Consider the following 20,150-nt stretch of genomic DNA (forward strand, 5'->3'; position numbering starts at 1 on the left):
ATTATATATCTTATATAATATCTATCTATATGTATATTTTTATTTTTCTATATATTAAAATAAAAAATATAAAAAATATCTATGTATATAAATATATAAATACCCCACAATACCCACTGCTACAATGTGTCTCATCGATTTTTTTTTTTAAACTCTGTAACACAGAAAACTAGGTTATATCTGGCATTGGATTCACAGACAATACTTGTTAATAGGAGAAAGCTGTTGTTTGTTTGAGTCCTAACTCCAGACTTCTTCCTAACCTGTGTTAACATCAGATGTAATCGATCATCAGCTTCCTCTTGGTGGTAATGTCACAGCAAAGTAACACAGCCGCTGCGTGTGAATAATTCAAATACGAGTCATCCTCTCGTCTTCTTTTAGTCCCGCAATCACCAATTAGGAGAAGAAAGAGCCCTAAAAAGCATCGTTTACAAGTTCCAGTAGAGCAGACTTTAATTTTTGTCCAAATTAACCTGTCGGCTCGAGTTAGACATCAGCGTACAGTTCAGAGGACGAGCCCAGCGGGGGAGCTCCCGCCACAACAGAGTCTGGCCTTTGAAAGGATTTGAAACAGCCCAGATGACACGGAGGGGGCAGGAAGTAGAATAGTGATGGCAATGCTCTTTAACACCGTAATCCTATTGTCAATTTCAAGGATTAATGTTCTTTCATCAGGGTCAGTGTTGTTTATGTGTGTATGTGTGCATGTGTGTGTGCAGGGTGGGCGGAGGTGTACAGGGTACAGGACATGTCAGCGAACCAAAACAATAAGAGGCTCACAGTCGTGCAGGTCAGTCTCTCTAAACCTTTGACAGCGCCTATTGCTGTGTGGGACATTTTTCTTTGTGTTTTACCAACAATACCCTGAAAACAGGAAAGAGCAGGGATGCCAAAAATAGTGTGCAAGGACCAGACATGACCCCGCAGGAAATTCTTCATTTTCCTCCTGTGGAGGTCCTGGGGGAGAAGTAAGACATTCAAAAGTATTTAAGCTTTAGATTTGTATATAATGTAATATTTTTTTGGACGCAGAGTTGCACTGGATTGTAGAAAGGAAAGATAAACAAACATGAACGTCACTTTTGTTTATCCGATCGATGTAAAAAAGGAAACAAACAATGAGAAGCAGAACGCTGACAGCAGAGTTAGTTAGTTATAGAACAGTTGTCAGGATGACATGAGGTTTCCAATCCGCTCATTATACAACACAACGTTATTTTGAAGAGCTGACTTCCACATTTGACCCTCAGAGATGACGCAGACAAACAAAGTTACAAACAAACCAATTTAGTCCTGAATGAAGTCGAGTCTAACTTAATGTGTCGAGGGCGGATTGGAAAGTTATCCGATTTCAGTGAATGTGAAAAACGCTTCCAAATTAATTAACTTGTAAGGTTGTAAACATGCAATTGCCTCAGATACATCACCACCACCCTCTACACTGGTGACAAACCAGTCGGATGCCATCAGATTTGTGATCCGTCTTCTGGAGACGTACATGTAGGTGAACCAAAGCGTATTAAATGGAATATGGATGTCATCACTTGAAATGGGTCCTACGATTTGCATCTATAGGCTAATTTGAAGCAATGTTATGCAGGTCAGCTGTACAATGTAAATGACCATAAATCCATCCATCCATCGTCTACCGCTTATCCGGGGTCGGGTCGCGGGGGCAGCAGCTCCAGTAAGGAACCCCAATCTTCCCTTCTCCGGGCCACATCCTCCAGCTCCGACTGGGGGATCCTGAGGGTCTCCTCCCAGCTGGACGTGCCTGGAACACCTCCCTAGGGAGGCGCCCAGGTGGCATCCTTACTAGATGCCCGAACCACCTCAACTGGCTCCTTTCAACGTAAAGGAGCAGCGGCTCTACTCTGAGTCTCTCACGGATGGCTGGGCTTCTCACCCTATCTCTAAGGGAGACGCCAGCCACCCGTCTGAGAAAACCCACTTCGGCCGCTTGTACCCGTGATCTCGTTCTTTCGGTCATGACCCAGCCTTCATGACCATAGGTGAGGGTAGGAACGAAGATCGACCGGTATATTGAGAGCTTCGCCTTCTGGCTCAGCTCTCTTTTCGTCACAACGGTGCGGTAAAGTGACCATAAAAGACCATAAATACGTTATTTTATTTTGTTGTTGCAGCTGCTAAATACACTCTTAAAGTCGTCTTCCTGCTACCTTTAATAAGTGTGAACAAGTGGAAACTTTGCCAGACTGCAGAGACACAGAGCCAGATCAAAGATTCCTTTAGGAAAATGTTTCAGCTAGAATCTTATTCTACATTGATCGACGGTGTCATGGTGTGTTTTAGAGTGTGTGTGTGTCTTATCCAATTCTTTTATCGCTGACATTATTTGTCAATAGATTAACAGATGAGTGTCGTTAGCGGCCGTATTAACCCAACACGTCGAAGCATCAGCACATTTAGCTGTGATCTAATATAAAAAGTCATAAAAAGCGTCGGCTCATTAAGGTGAGAAAATATTGCCAAAAAAGGGAAAATAGCAGCGACTGTAAGCTGTGAGTTGAAGCAGGTGGAATACAAACTCATATTCATTTCATTGTGATAAGTCTCTGGAACACATTAGGAGCATTAAGGGTGAAGAAATGGAGCAAATCCTCCATTTCACAGACTTTGTTTTCAAACGTTAATAACAGACATTGTTTCGGGGGCCAAGTAGCCAAAATAGCTTATTAGTCGGTGATTTGAAGGGGCTGGGAAATGATTGCCCGGTCGGGATTGCAGTCAACTTGCCATGATGAACATCACACAGATGAAAGAGGGAGCTGTTTTTGTCCTAAAAGGAACAGGTGGAAACATTAACTGCAGTTGGCAGGTTGTGCTAACAAGCTGGAGGGCGTTTGCAGGCTCTCTGGGATATGTGTGTGTGTGTGTGTGTGTGTGTGTGTGTGTGTGTGTGTGTGTGTGTGTGTGTGTGTGTCTGCACTGTGGCTAATTAATCACAGAGTACTGACACAGTTAAAATGAGGCAAATGACTGCGCTTCTCCAGGAACAACACAGAAATAAATGGGTGTGTGCTCCGTAATTGATTCCTCATTTTCACAGACTTCAAAAGGAAGCGAGGAGTTTTAATCAGATTACAGTTCTGGAAGATTTCAAAGTTATCAGGCAAATTAAGAAATGTTAAATCGAGTCCTGGAGGAGCCCAGAGTCTCCTCTCAACGACCTTATGCTAATAATGCCCGAACAATAACGACAGATAATACACTAAGAAGAACTGTTTTGGGTTAGACGTTCTTTCATGTCTTGGGGTTTGTTTTACGTTTATTCAAAAGTAAGCAAACTTTTGGAAAGCGGAATCCTCTCTGAGACATAAAAAAATGTGAAGCAAAAGCTCCGGGAGGACGGTCTCATAGCACTTATTGAATTCCCATTTTATTACTCAGTTTACATAGTTTTAAATGTGCTCCATAGCAAACATCTGACATCCATTCAAACTATTTAGCTAACAGGGATTTAAGGCTAAACAAAAGCTGTTGTGCAGTGAAGGGATTGGATGGCAGAGTTGGTCTTGGATGTCTGAAGTACATGTCATGAGTAAGCATTTGTATTTAGATAGTAGATATTGTGTGTAAGTGAACAGATATTGCATGCTGTTTGAGATTAAGTTTGATACACTTACAGTGTTTATGTGATATTTAATATCCAACCAGTGTGTTTGCATTGATTGGGATTTGATTTCCTCTGCTGACGCTGGAACTACAATCACTGTCCGGTTGTTCAGTCTTTATTTTTTGGAAATCCCGCTGGAGGCCTGGCCTAGATGAACATTATTATCCTTGTTATGAAAAGACTTTTCTGCATTTCTGTTAAGAAACTTTCAGGCTTCAAGGGCATGATTAATGATTAAGAGGGAAAACTTCTCATCTTTGAAGCTCTTAGAGACATCAAAGCTATTCAGCTTATTGTTGAACTCAGCTGTGCTTTAGGATATGAACCAACACGTAACTGCTTTAAAGAGAGTTTCACTGAGTGTGGAGAGTGAAGAAATCTGGCAAGTCAACTGCGAGCTGTCAGGAATGTATTTCATTCAGAATATTTACACTGTGTATGTATATTCAGTTGGGTTTTAATGGAGTGCATTTCTGAATCAAACATATACATGTTTATACTCCTATAAACAGATTTTTCATAGGAGACGGTTAATGTTTAAACTCATCTCAAGTACGGCACAGATACGGAAACTAGGCATGATTTCCAATGTTATTTTATACTATTTTAATTCTGCTATTTTATACTATTTTAATTCTGCTATTTTATACTATTTTAATTCTGTTATTTTATACTATTTTAATTCTGCTATTTTTATACTATTTTAATTCTGCTATTTTATACTATTTTAATTCTGCTATTTTATACTATTTTAATTCTGTTATTTTATACTATTTTAATTCTGCTATTTTATACTATTTTAATTCTGTTATTTTATACTATTTTAATTATGTTATTTTATACTATTTTAATTCTGCTATTTTATACTATTTTAATGCTACTTCACACTCATGTACATCAACACTGTGATTATTGTCCTGTAAATGCTCCGTCTAATCTTGGACTATGTTTTTGCTGTGAAGCACTTTTGGCTGCAATTCTTGTATGAAAGGTGCTATACAAATAAAGCTTATTATTATTATTATTATTATTATTATTATTAACCTTTAAAAAAATAAATTAAAAATACATGTACATACAGCATAATGTGAGTCATAACATATTTATAAACTACTAAAACAAATAAATATAATAGATTTACAAAATAATAGATTTTAAACGGAATGTTTAAAGTAACTATTTTATTTCCAAAAAATATATAATCGAGGTGCGAGGAGCCGTTGGATCAGCTCAAATCTTTTCTGTAAATTACGTGTCAAAGTTTTATTTTAATGATATCCTCAATGTTCTTCATAACAGAAAACTAACTTGAAAAAACGGTGCAACTTTTAGGTACCGCTCTGAATTAGAACTTTTTCCATAAACGCATTTATGTACACTTTGACTTTTTTATTTATTATGAAAGAACCAGATATTTTAAATGCAGTTGCTGTTAGTGGAAAGCATGCATCATCTCTGCAGTATGGACGCTGCAAACAACATAAATTGGAGCTACACTGTCAGGTTTCAAGATGCATAGTAAGTTTAAATGTGTTGACACACGGACCAAATGCAGACTATAACCTCACTTACACGATTGTTCCAGTAATAACAGCTGAATAGAAGAAGTGTTATTTTGCCTCTTGCAGCCGCCCATCTTGAGCCAGTTGGCCACAGTTTGATCCTCATGGCCGACCTGAGCTCCATGTTCACTGTTGGCCTTTGGGAATGGAGATAATGCAAACCTTCTGAACTTTTGTAACCTTTACATTCATTGGCCGTATTCTTGTTTTGTCTCACACAAAGACAGTTGGTTTCCTCCCAAACCCATGATAACTAACAACAGACTCCATTAAGTGTTTCTCTTGTATCCACATGGTGCCCACAAGCATCCGCACTCGCACCGGAATGTGTTTTTAATCCAAAACAAAGAGGCAAACAAAAGGTCCCCGTCTGATGAAACTGAAATTCATAGTAAGAGGTTAGATGGTGGCTTAAGAAGGTGAGGGAATTAGAGGTCTGTGGTTCAAATGCTCAGCAACTGGGCAAGGAAACAGCATGAACCCTGACCCTGACCCGACCTTCATCAACCAGGAAGAGGTATATTTATCTCATCGTCTGTAGGTTTGAACATCTACAAGCTTAGAGCAATGTAAACGCCACAGTTTGAGCTCAGTCTTCTCTCAAACTATTTAAGAGATTGAGATCTGAATGTGTTGAGAGAATATTATTACCAATTTCATATCACGATATTATCAAACAATCTTAAATAATGTAAATCATAAAGCTCCCTCTCTCTGTCACTCCTTTGGACATGTAGGTATGTAGTTTTCAAACTCAAACCAACACCAGATTTATTTGGAGAACATCAGAGAACTTAGTGGCATTTTAGAAGAAATACTGTTTGGTGGTCATGCATTAACTTTGCTTTTCTGCTGCATAAAGATAAGTAGTTAATTATATACTATAATGTCAATTTTGGCGTACACTTTTTGATTTAGATTCCTCTATGAGAATCTAGCTTGTGTAAAAAAGAAGAATCTAAGCACTGTGAGTGTCTTTTGGTCAAAAAAGAAAGATGGCAATAGACAACCTTTCATCTTGAACTTATAACTACTTTAGAATGATAACGCCTGTGTTTATATTGGTTCCCTATAAGCCTCACTTTCACTGCTTTCAGCATGCATTTCAGTCTGCTGGCTGATAATGAGATTGTAGATTAATGTTGCAAACAACAGAAAGAAAGAGAGATCCAACAGCGACACCAATAATAAAACCATACTACCTGGAAACACAAGGGGGAAAAGTTCCTGCTTTAAATGCAATAAAATGTGTTTTTCAGTATAGGCCTGATTTGCATGGCTGGGTTTAAGAGTTGACGTCTTCTATATCGTCATCATCATCAATAAACAAACACAAAGTAGGGGTCCCCTCTAATCCATACAAGACCACGTTTGGGTAAAAGCTTCACGCTTAAACTAGGGAGCCGTCTCCCCAGGGCCATATCCTGTAATAGTCCAGCTTGAGATCACTTCCACATCGAACATGAAACGTGGCTGCAGCCCGGTTACGATCATATCTTCCCCGCTTCTCCACCATTTTTTAGCCATCATGAACCAATCTAAACCAAGCTGGGGAATGTTCCCTGGAATGACAATTAAACGAACAAAGAGCAACCTGTGCAATGAACCAAAACAAATGGGAAGAGCGAGCCGTTGCCAAAATCTATAACTGTGCGGCATAGTAAAAATAGTTTTTGCTTAATATAATAGTTAAGCAGTGTTCTAGTCTTGCATCATGCAGTCTGAAGCGAGACGCTGGTGTTTCCACAGTGCACCTGTATCTCTCCCCACAGGTCACTCAGCGATCTGACAACCATCGTCTTGTTTTGTCTCCAGTATCCTTGAGTCCTTAATTAAATAATCCAAATGGGATTAGTATGGAAGTCTTTGAAGTCCTGCGTTCTCTGCCTCCGGTGAAATATCGAGACACGGTGCTTCTTTTGATCAGTGCGATCAAAATCAACTTTGGAGAGGTCGCTGTGTCGGATTCAGTCCAGGAGCAGGAGCTTCCGCATGGCTTCATCTCCTCTGCGAAGGCCCAGGGATTCCCTTATTCGCCACAGAACGTGTCATGAGATCATAATCATAAACTGTTCAGCTGTTGCTTCCCGTCTATGAGGTAATGTATTTGTTTAATGACCAAATTTAGTTAAAGCAATTTAACTGACATAAGCACATTCTTGCACTAAATTGGATGCAAAACTTCCTTCCTTCGAGATATTCAACAACAACAACAACATATAATTTCCCAATCTCCCAGGGTGCATCAGGGGGGGGGGGGTTGCATTTGTCCGGACATCTGAGCTAATTAGTGCTTTCTTCCAGGGAGGGGGGAGGTTCGGATTCTCAATCTATAGCTCAATTCACAAATTCCACCTCTGGGGCTGTCGTGTGTGAGAACCAGCATTTCAAACTTGTTTTTGAAGAGAGTTCAAAGTTATTGAGAGGAGATGGCGCTTTGTGTCCCTTTCATGGCGCTGAAGAGGCTGAAAGGAGTGAAAAGCGTCACCATGACGAGCTCAGTCATCTGTGAAAATAAGTGCCTGTGTATTCTCACTATAATCACCATGTAGCCATGTTGGGATGCAGTAAGGTGTGTACATAGTCTGGGATGGGGGTTTGAATCGGTTCAATTTGTACACAACATCTTTTATATCTTCTATTATCTTTAGCAAAGAAGCTTCTTATTATTGATTGATGAATTCTAAGTGTAATGTCTTCGAATGTCGTCCATGTTTGGCTTTTTACTTGATTAAAACAACAAATTGATTAAAATAGTTGCTTTACATCAATGTACTGGTCAGTGTATCGACTATACAGCTCTAATCTTTGTATAGAAATGGAGGTGTGGGCTGGTTTGACAGTGGATGCATTTAAAAGGTGTTAATGTGCCATCTTATTGGATATTACACGACAGGATATTCAGATTAACGCCTTCGTCTGCAGCCGTGTCAAACTCTTTCCACTCGTCTAATTTGAGACTTTTATGAAAATAGTGAGAATTCAAAACAGATTTGGACAGTTGACTGCAACGTTTTTCATTTTAGTTTTATGATAGAAACATTTTGGCACAAAATGAAACAATAGAGAAATGACATACAGGGCCTGGGCATAATGAAACACTATGGGCCCAATCAACTTTTATACAAGCACAAGCTCAGGTTAAGTAACGTACGGCCCCTCCGAACAAGACTGGAGTGCTCACACGTGGTGGAGTAACTGTGGTAGCGTTTGATGTCCTGAGCGCCTTACAAGCTGATTAAACACAAGGTTTATAGGACCTGTGAAACACTGGAGATGTCTCTCCACCAGCAGAGCGGCATGTGGTGTAGCAGTAATTAAGTTATTAAGTTCTTAGTTGAATGTCCATCCTCTGTTCAAGCTGTTGTGAGGCAAATTTATAGCTCTATTAGATCCACAGCTTATTATATAGCCTGACTGGTATGGAGCTAATTTTGCATGGCGAGTAATAAGTCAAGCTAAATCTTCTCAACAACTGTGTTTGTCCATATGGACCTGTTTAAGGCTGAAATGTGTTCCTTACATAGTGCAGCTCTCAAGGAGTTATGAATTAGCCTGTGACATGCAAACAGGTGCACATGGCCAGAAATATCCAGCGGCTAAGCTAATGTTTACTCTGAGTGAGTCACAGCAGGCGTAATGATTATCATTCCACACACTGTCCAAGATTCCTCCAACTATATTAGCAACATTGCAAATCAAAATGTCACGCGTTGTGTTGATACTCAATCAGCTCTTTTGAATAGCATCAAGATGTGTTGATCCCCGATGGTGTGGAGGAGGGGGGATGAGGGGGGAGGGGCTGCGGTCAAAAGCTGCACTGAAATATAAACTTTCTGATTTTGTCTAATCTTCAATGTAATTCCTTCTCAATCTGAACATTTAAAACAAAATGTGATCTTTATGGCTTTGGAAGTTTTGGGTCTAAACTTGTTTGATAATCAAAAACAGGTGGTTATGTGCTAAATTAAACTCAGCAGAACTTCCTTTGTTTATGTAACGCAAACTCATCCCGTGAGCGAATGCAGGACTTGAACTAAACAGGTGGTCAGAGATACAACTTCAATCCATTACAATACATCCGGAGAACTGAACGGCACCGGCCTCAACAAACCTCTCCGGTTAGCTGTGAAAGAACCCTAAAGAAAATATAGTGTTAACTAAGAAAAGTTTCATTTTCTACAATATCTGATTACAGAATAAGTAAACAAGCCTCATCTGACCGAGCGTTACATGGCAACCTCTGTTACTGAAATGCGTCAGTTGTTATGTGGAAAGCAAATAACGTAAATGCCTTAAAGCCTAATAGTGTGCTTTACTTTATCCAGCTACTTGATGGGGAACAGTCAATCAAATGTTATTTATACAGCCCAATATGACAAGATAAAGAATGTGCCCGCAGGAGGCTTTACAATCTGTTCAGCAGACGACACCCTCCGTCCTTTAAACCTTTCAGCGGACGAGGAAAAAAAACCCAATTAACAGAGAAAACAAATGGAAGAAACAATTCATTCCATTATGCAACAAAGAACAATACAAAAAGTCATTTCAATGATGCGATCACAAGCTCCTGCTCTCTCTTACAGCCTTGTGTACTATTAGCATTCACATGTGCTCACATTATCTCAAAGCAGGCCGACCCACTAACCCAGACCCGCCCTTTGCTCAACTCTAAACTACTGGTGAGATTTACTACAGCCAGAGCTTTCAGTTTAAAGATGAAATCACAACTCTCAGGTCAGTAGCTACATGCCCCCCCGCCCACGCCCCCCTCGAGTCATGGCCACAAGATAAGCATCTGAAAAGGTTTCTGTTTTTAAATCATACATGTTAACATTGATGTTTTAAGAGGATTTGAATGCCCGGGGGTCATTGCATATTCAAAGAGCTAACGAAAACTTCAGTTGGTGTTTCTGGAAAAGCAGCGGTACACATTCCTAACATAACGTATGGATGCTTGAATGTCCATCCTGATGTAAAAGGATACTGGGAGCAGAAGAATGCTGCCATGTGTCTTTCTATTTACTTTTGACCTTATCTGTCATGCCAACATCTTAATTCACTTGTGCACAGCAGGTGAAGCCGTTTGTACTGCATGACATTATACAGATTCCCTGGTGGATCACTTTTTCATCTGAAGTGAGAGAAACTGACTTAAGGCTTCAGTCTTAATGCAAAATGACTTGGTTGTCATACAGCAATTTCACAAAATATGCTTCTGCTGCGGAGGAATGCAAAAAGCAGCACTTTGACAATTACATTGTGAAAGTCTGCTGGCAGGCGACGATCATTTGGTATCACAAACGTGGCATTTAACTGCACGGGGGAGAGAAGATTTAAATATCTGTGAAAATCGAAGGAAGTAACGATGATTTATTGCGACAAAGATTGAGACGAAGCCATCGTTGAGGAATGTGAGACAAATACTGAGTTGTCGAAAACATGTCCAAGTGTGAAGCCAGAGATCGTGCTTCACGGAGGATCAGGAGGTTGATGCAGATGATGGAGTCGCAAAGATTGCTGTCCAAACATTGGACTCTCAAACCAGTTCGCTTGTTATCTCGAAGTATCTCGAAGCCCACATACTTTTTGGCTTTCAGAAACTCTGCGGCTACAATATGAATTTTAAATCAAGTAGGGTTATCTAAATTGCAAACCACATTTACGCCACATATTTGACTCAAATCTGCGGAAAATCACATTTTCACGGCACGTAAGTGAGTGTGAACCTCTATCTGTTCCCCAAACTGATGACTAAACATATTTGAACAGATCACAGGAGGATAAATATGTTTGCTCCCTCTCTTCTCGCCTCCTGCCTGCTCTTCTCACTAAGGTTACCCTTGACATTTTGGGGGAGGTTGTGAAGTTTTTCATGGACTCCAGGGAGAGAGCCACACAGCATAAGACAGGGAGGGCTCCTCCAAGGTGAGGGATGTAATGCGTTTTCCAGAAGTGATCGACACTAAACTGTAAAGCAGAGACGCTGACATGCATACGAAGGAGCCTCAGCAAAGTCGATAAAGCGCCGAACTAACATGATACTTTATTCTTTTAAATCAGCAGCAGTACAGTGACGTTGTATCTGATCTTAACTGTGTTGTGCTCTGCTGTGTTTTTGGCTTCCTTACTTCTGGTATAATCGTTGCTGCTGCAGTGACCCAGTTCTCCCTCAGAGATCATTAAAGTAATGTTGCGACTGAACTAATCTGCAGATCTGAATGAATTAATGCAGAATATTCAGTGTGCTGTCTGTTAGTGTTATTTCAAGCTTTTACTCTTCAAGTGTTTTAGTCATGTCGATGCTTTTCTGGACATTTTCTGCGTTTGAATCTAGTTGTCGTACAGTTAACATCTCGATAGTCTTGCAAAAGGCACATTTTCATTTTCTGGAGCATTTTCTGTAACGTTTAGAGATCTAGTGTGCAAAGATTTGAACTCCTGCAATCCACCAGCAGTGCATGGAAGTCCTTCTTCAGCTTCAGCTGTTATTTTTGAGCCCTGTAATAAACTGTAGTGGCATCAAACCCTGCAGACGTTCAGCATTATGCCACACTCACACAGCCAGCAGCCTCAAAACTCCCACACATAAAAACAAACTTTAAAACGTGCAATTATAGTTTAAAAGTGTGTCCAGATTCATTTCAGCCATCTTACCGGAAAAGACTATGTGAATGTAGAATATGTTCGGCATTCTGCGCCTCTAACCTCGTAATTCCCCAAGAAGAAAAAACACCACACTCAGCACAGCGAGGAATGGGACGTGACGACGGTGAAGTTCTGCGAGAGGAACATCGACGACAATGTTCTGCTTTTTTATTTTTGCATTATTGTACATTCGATGTTGTCAATAAATTCAAAATAGCAGCAGATCCCAGCATGCTTCACTTTCAAATGATTTGGCACATTTCTGTTAATGAAGCCTGAACAATTATCTTGATTGGCTGCTGATGTCTGCCACCATTAAAAAGTCAATTCTGCAGGCGGGGGGGTATTCTACACTGCAGGTTTCTACCACTTTGGCAAGCCACCAGCTAAGTAGAGAGCTACTTGTATGTTTCCTCGTTTGCTTCTACCTTGGCTGAGTGATTTAGTTATTATTGCAACAAGAACAAAGTAGAAGATGGGATTTTTACATAAGCTTTAGAATAGTTTGAGATTACTCTGACATGCTGATGTTGGCAAACGTGGATATCAGCAAATACACTTCAACCACCAATAAAAAGTACAGATGATTATTTTTTTATATCAGTTTGTAAAGAGTACATTGAAGGCCTGCCTTGAGAAGTTGTTATCCCACCAAAAACAATTTAATTTCTTTGGTTTTCATAGTTTTAATGACTTTTCCATCCTCCGAAGAATTCAATTCTGGCGGAAACAATAAATCCCAAGAGCTTCTTTTGAAAGTTTATGGCAGAAATCATACAGAATTTGGGCACAGATTAAAAGATTTGGCAGCTTCTGTCAACTGTATCAGCTTTCAAAAGCCATGGGTTAAATAATTACTCAGCCTGGCCTGAATGGACAACTTTCCTGGTACTCTTTTCTGTTTGGTTTCATTATCGCAGTTTGGAAGTCGGAAAAAGAGCGAGCACATAAATCCTATTGGCTGGTGGCAGGAAGGCCTTGCTGATAGTTTTGCCACTATTTCAGCTTCCATTTATAGTATGGCAGCACTTCCTGCTATTGTGCGCCAGGAAAACCCAGGCCCTCTTGGCTGCCCTCTAATGTCCTGCCTCTCTTATCCAGCCTGAAACTCCAAACAGACATAGAAAAAAGAATCACACACTTACAGACCAACACCACCACTAACACAGAGTGAGCTCTCTTGGTTAAGTGCCTCTCACCACTAACCAGATTAGTGAACAGGGCTCTTGCTTGGGCGCAGCTAACAAAGTGTTCTCAAGTTGATAAAAAATGATGTTGAACTACTAAGTCAACCCAGCAGACAGAGGTCCTCGACCAGGACAGGTTCTGGATCCTAAAAGTCGCTTGATACTGTAATTTGGGATTGGAAAGTTTTTCAATCCGGGAAGCTTCTGGCTCTGGATATCACAAAACAGGCAGCGCTGTCGGACACACTATGGAGGAAGCATTTCATTGCTGCACCTCATCAATGAGTGCGGATTACATATTTGGACTCCAGGTTTCTCTCTTTTTCAGCTTCATTTACGTCTCATCCATCTGAGCGAATGGCAGCACAGACTCCTTTTGTCTCAGACGCCAATGTCCAGAAGTTGGGAAAGTCATCAGGACATTGTAAATCATCTCGAGTGTCAGCCAAAGTATCCTCAACTATTTGACCACATCTCTACGGATAACAGTTGTGGTCGACCTCTAACAGTACATGTCTTTTAACATCTCTCTCCTCTATAAGTGGAAGGTTAGGCCTCTTAGCTTGAAAATGTGTTTGTTTTTGGAGATGATCTAATTACTTCCTCAGACAGCTGATACAGACTGCAGAGTGATGAGCCACAGCGCCTGAGATGACTGTGGAGAGTTTGTTGGTGTTGCTGCCTAAAAAGGCGAGGAAAGTACAGCCGAAACAAACAGTTGATTAATTCATTACTTGATGGAACGAATAATAAATCAGCAACTCTTTTGATAATTCATTATTCATTTTATAAATCAAAAATGCCAAAGATTCTCTGGTTTGAACTTTTCAGTTGTGTTTTCTTTGTCTTTGTCCTAAGGGACGGTAAAGTTAATATCTTTGGGTTTGGGACTGCTGGTTTGACAAAACAAGACTTTAGCGCAGGGGTGACAAACTCATTTTAGTTCAGGGGCCACATACAGAACAATCTGATCTCAAGTGGGCCGGACCAGTAACATCACAGCATGATAACGACAACTCCAAATAGTTTTTAGTGCAAAAAAGTACAAGTACATTCTGAAAATGTTCAAATTTTATCTTTTTACAAAACATTATGAACAACCTGAAATTTCTTAAGAAAAAAAGTTGCAATTTCAACAATATTATCAGTTTATCATTTACACATGTGTGTTACAACTTACAGATCACAGTGTGTCTACAGAGGCACAACACATTTCGTCACAGGTATCTGGAACTGTATTTTACTTTATGATCAAAACAACTCATTTTTACACTTTGCAAAGTCGTCCCATGTTTGACACCCCTGCTTTAGAGCATGTGTCCTTGTGAGGAAATGTTTCACTACTTTGTGGAATTTTATAGACCATATGATTAATTAAGTGGAGAATTAAGATCAATCAATAAGGAAATTAATTAGTTGAGGCTCAAAACAAAAAGAAATGGGCTGGACCTCTAAAATTTGCCAAAGCATATTTCTCCTAAAGCCTTTGAAGAGGCATCTAAACATAACTCCAGTTTGAGCTGCAACAAATCTTATTTGCATTGTCGATTAATCTGCTAATTACTGTCTGGATAAATCGATTTCTCTATAAAATGCGTGAAAATAGAGAAATTGCCTTATAGTCATACATTTTTACTATACCATTAAATCAGCAGCTCAATTTTTAACCTTTTTTCCAAGTTTCTAAATCTGCATTACTGTAGTTACTCCCATCTTATCTGCATTGGGGCACAGTAGCCAAACACTGCATTGGTTAATTGTTATGAATGAAAATGAACATTTTGACCCATTTCTTTGGTTAATGTGTCCTTTTTGCACCGTGCTGCAAGTCGCAATTTAGCGCTGAATGCAAAAGTAGTCCAGTACTACTATTATACTGAACCTATAAATACTGTAAGTATAGGTGTACAAGTCTAACTGCGGAGTCAGTGTGAGTAAAGTACACATAAAACGTCTTATTATAGGAAACTACATATAAGCTTTTGGGACATCAATGAGACAAAACATCTTTACTATGGTATGACAAAGCCACAGAATGCTGGAATTGTAAGTATGGCCAGCAAAGCCAATCCACCTCAACAAATACAAAACAAATGTAGCCTATAAAAAGGAATATAAAGTCAGTGTTAGACTGAAGGACTAGACAACACAAAGTGCCAAAATGTTCAGTTTAAGGGGTCACACAAAGCAAAGCACTTTCAGTTATTCTAGTCAGCCAACTCGTGGGATATAATAACTATGTGAATAGATATTTATAAAGTTGATATTTTGCATCTCAAGCATATCAAGATTGGAGAAGAGATTGGGGGTACATTAGAATAAACTTCTCGCCCCAAAACCCCAGTACATACAAAGACAGACGCCAACTATTATGTAAAATACACTACAGTCTGTGTGGGACGCAGCGCCAACCACAATCTGACCATTCCCCTGGTAGGCATTCCAGACCACAAAGAGCATGTACAGTTTCATAATGAGAGTCAAGCCGCCATGTGGCCGATCCCCAACAGAACACCTCCTACAATTGCAATATAATCTTAAGTGTATTACACTTAGAAATCAATCATGGTTTGGAGCAGATAATTGCTTTAATAAATATATAATTTATCACAAGCAGCAGAAGACCATCAGTACATTGATATACAGCAAACTGACAATGAGTAGCAGCAGGATACAATACAAACAGCAGTTTAGATGTAATTATGACCGTAAAGCAAAGTAAAATCAAATGCTTTACATATTGTGAATTGTGTGGGGGAAATAGTTAGCTTGAGTTTCCAAAGAAACCAATACGTTTTAACAATTTTAATATGTTAACATCCCCAAATCCTCTGTACATTAACCTCTACTAGAGTCTGTGTTTGTAAAAAATAACAACAATCTACATAACTAAGTCAACCCATAACACACATAAATATTTATAGTTCACTATCACTAATCTCAAAGCAGGGCTAAACAAACCACATCAAGACAAAAACACAGCACACAGTTAATATCAATGCTAATATTACACACAGGTAATTTAGCACAGTAGCACAGTAGCATAAACTAGCAGCCAACAAGCCCATAAGCACATCTTATGGATACTAATTCAGCTTCAGCAGCTCTTATTAGTACAGCCAAGCACACAAACACCAACTCACAGCATGCCAGTTAGCATAACATAGCTAGTTTACCATGATGAAGTGAAGCGGTAGCATTTCAACCTCTCAAGACAAAATGTAGTCCCGAGCTGCCAACATGGCGCCCGGAAACTGTTCTGTCTTCTGGGTCCAACAGATGATACTAACCAACAGTATCTTCCACAAAGTTTCCTCACTGTTTGCTAGCTACCTAGTTTAAGAAATGTTACATAGCAGAAGTAGCAGTGCTAACTAGCGTTAGCATTAAGAGTTAGCAATTGAGTTGTTCAGCTAGGCAGCAGGCCAAAACAGAGGACAGGGCACTTACCGTTTAAATAGTCCAAATGACTGGACAGGTGTTGGATTTAATGTTGCAGATAGTCCAGTCTGTCATGTGAAGGTGGAGGAGCCAAGCCAAGTGTTTTGCCTGGCAGTCCTCAGTCCATTGCTTTTAAAGAGAAAGAGTGAAGCTAAATGGACCAACGTTTCCATATATATATATTTTCCAATGAAACAACATTATTTGATTGAAGGATTGAACCTAGTCTGGCACTGTGTGTGGCCTATCATTAATTAATTATTAATCAAACGTTGCATCTATCTAACATTATATAGAATACACAGTAAATAATAGAAGCTACATTAATGAATAAATAAATACAAAAATCAGAATAACACAAACTATATACACAACATAGCCTATTATGAAGAGAACATTGCCAGTGTTTACATAATCTTGAGGCATTTTTATATATTTTTTTTGTTCTTTCTAACCACCAGTGTGGAAATGTCAGTATATTATGTTAACTTGCAGGTCTAAAAAATAAAAAAAGCCTAATTCTTTTCGGCTGACCTCAGTCCACCTCGGCAGGTGTTTAAAATCCTAAAAACAAGATTGAAGGCAAAGGTTAATTGCTACTTTACATTGTATTAAGGTTGTTCTTAAAATGTTAAATTAGTTTTGATGACCTAAAATTGGGGGACTGTTAATTCAAAAGCCAAACTATTTAACCTTTGCTCGTGTTTCATACATTAAAAAACATTTGATTCTGCTGCAGAGTTCCCAGAAGACAAAAGCAATGGACTCCTGTGTGTGGACAGAGCCTGCAATCTTTGCGACCTGTATTTGTGGTTTCAAAGCATTGCTGCTTTTTGTGTCCATAACTTTACCTACCAAGAGACAGCAGTTTCCCTGTGACATGAGAATGTAGTTTGACCCCGAGGAGTTTAACTATGGGACGTATATTGAATGATTTCTTATCCACTCCAGCCTTTTATAGACAGTAAAGTTTACCAACTTGGTTTTATGGAAAACGGTGAAACAAGGTCCAGGTTGGAAATAGATGGAGTCAGACGTTTTGGTGAACAAAAGGTCATGCATGCTGAGCAAAATCCCTTTTTGATTCAATGAAAATTATGGCTAGAAAAGGTTCCTTGTTCTGCAAAACTTGAAACAGCAACGCTGACACCGGCATCTACTGTCTCCAACTTTGATTACTTGAGTATCTTCATGTCTCTGATGAACTATTTTGTTTTTGCCAGCAGAAGTAGCTTTCCATGCTTATAGCCAGAGAGGACTTTAGAGGACTAGTAAACCTATCACGAGCCATAATATATGCCCTCACTCAGGATAATGGCACGAAGCACAGGAATTTATTGCTATCTAATAACCTCAGAGCCACCTCCGTTTGCTAAGTCATAAAAACCTAAATGTAGACCATCCTGACTGTGGGACAGATGGAAATTTAAGCGTTTGTGGGTTTCTGCATCTAAGCCATCCATCTGATCAGATAATGTGTTTGCTGACACTGTTCAGCAAAGACAAGAACCATGTGAGTTCTTTGAACCATCTCATAAAAATACCTGAACAGAATCCAAGATCGACTTGTTCAAGTGGTGGGTACAAAAGGAGGAAAAAAGAGCTTTAATAGATCCCATGATTGTTGCTATATGTATAGACTGCGTGGCTTTCTGTCTCATTCAGAACTATTTTGACAGTCCACACCCTGCTGCCAAATCTCAATAAATCTATTTTCCAAATGGCTCAGAAGGCCGTCTCTCCACCTCACCTCGCCATCCCCGAAGACAGTCTTTAAGTATCAGCAAGTATTTCATATCTCAAAGAGCTGAAATCAAATAAGAGGAAGATGCAGTGTCCAAAGAAAGCAGATTGTGAGGCTGGAATACGAACCAGGTGCAGAGTTTGGAGGGTCTTCACAAGACTCACCACTGAATATAAACGCCTGGAAATATTCAGGCAAAGCCTTCTTAGCTGACCTGCCGAACCCTCAGATGCTGCCTCTTACTTTCTACTCTGAGAGCACTTATGAGCCTACTCGACATACATATATCGTACAGTAGGATATAATTATACTATTACTATGCCTGCATATTTGTGCACATAATTTAAAATCAATCACTGGACACATATGTGCAGCTGCTGTAAAAGAAACAATGTGCTGCTTCTTGTCTTCAGATGTTAATAGCTGCCCATCATCGGAGCTGGAAATTACCTTCAGCTCTGTACACATGTACAGAGCTTTTGCAGTATTCAGGCCAATAGGCCAGATTGCAATTTTCAATTCACAAAATTCCTCGTGTTTTGATTTATTACCATTGTTGTAGCACACCTGCCTCTGTCGGGACCGTCAGAAGCCAAAACTTTAAGCTAACAACCTTTTTCCATTTCAGTGAGTAAGTAGAATGGATAGAAAGGTCCGGCAGATCAGCTGCATTATATTACTACTGTAAGCAGAGGTAACACATTTCCACTAACAAGAAAGGAACTCTGGAATATTGATGTCAAATTAAAACAACAAAAAAGGTCAAAACAATAATAATTATATAACTAGAGACCATGTTGCTATGGGATCAAAGCAGCTGCATCCATCTTGGAACTACACACCTGTAAGGTTTTGTGACATCACAACATGCCAGGGGGGTAAAGCGGGGGTGGCAATGGATTCTTCGGCCCCCTTGCTCGGACCACGGCCATCTTCGAACTCGACCTTTATTTTGAAAATCAGAAATTTGGCCCGCTACAGTAGGTGTCTGCAGGAGCACGTATACCTCGATGACACACACACAGAATCACAAGTGAAAACAACACCAGCTGGTAACAATGCAGTCTCCATCTTTACTCCTGCAGAACTAAATGTCTTTGCACGTGACAACCACACCCATACTAGCAGTTCACATTTACTATTGATCAAATACAACACAGTGTATCCAAAGGTTGTGTGGTTACAGTATGTATACCTCAAATGCTAACTGAGCCTGAGATGTTGGTCAGCAGATTGTAAGAAAACATCTCGGAGCTCAAATATTTCAGGTTAAACTGATTACGTACGCTGTATCACAAACTGTATCCTGATTTTGTTTACAACCCATCCGAACGACTGTGATGACTCTCAAACTGTTGACGCATCCTTTGATTATAACATTACTCCCGAAGTACAACTTTTGATTTACGGTTTGCTGAACCTTCGCGGATGAAAAGTATCCAGTTGCAGGACTTACAGGAGACTGATACCTTCTTTCAAACTGTAAAACCGTGTATTAAGGAGCCACGGAGGGAGAGGCAAAGGGGGGTTTTTATTCTATGTCATTTTATAGATCTTTCCCAAAGCTTTCCCGCTCTAAGAGTTTAGAGGGGTGAGTTTTCCCAGCTGGAGACATAAAGGGCTCAATCCAGCAGGACCTGCAGTAAATGAGCTAAAGCTGTTGTGGCAAACTGTGTGGGCTCGGAGTCGATGCTTAGCAGAGGTGAGTGTCTCTGCGGAAAACCTGGGTGGTACACTAAGAGGGAAGAGGAGTGCTTGTTTAGCATGAATTCCATTAGTTATTGACTCTTCCCTCTCTTGAAGTATCACGTGCAGGATAGCATTATCATCCCGTGCATAAATAAGAGACTGAAAGCGAACCTCGAAGAGGCATCTGCTTACATTGGCAGTGACTGCGAGACAGAGCGGAGAGGTTCAGTGGCGGGTCA

At 39.8% G+C, this 20,150-nt stretch overlaps 1 long non-coding RNA gene across 1 annotated transcript in view; it reads right to left on the reverse strand.

Annotated features, from left to right (window-relative positions):
* Positions 1 to 16,603, reverse strand: part of LOC115014412 (uncharacterized) — a 50,897-nt gene extending 34,294 nt beyond the window's left edge. Inside the window, exon 1 of the long non-coding RNA XR_003832900.1 lies at positions 16,488 to 16,603. This is a non-coding gene — a long non-coding RNA (uncharacterized LOC115014412). The remainder of the gene's footprint in view (positions 1 to 16,487) is intronic.
* Between the last annotated feature and the right edge of the window lie 3,547 nt (positions 16,604 to 20,150).

This window comes from Cottoperca gobio, chromosome 10 (assembly GCF_900634415.1).
Source record: "Cottoperca gobio chromosome 10, fCotGob3.1, whole genome shotgun sequence".
Lineage (NCBI taxonomy): Eukaryota > Metazoa > Chordata > Actinopteri > Perciformes > Bovichtidae > Cottoperca > Cottoperca gobio.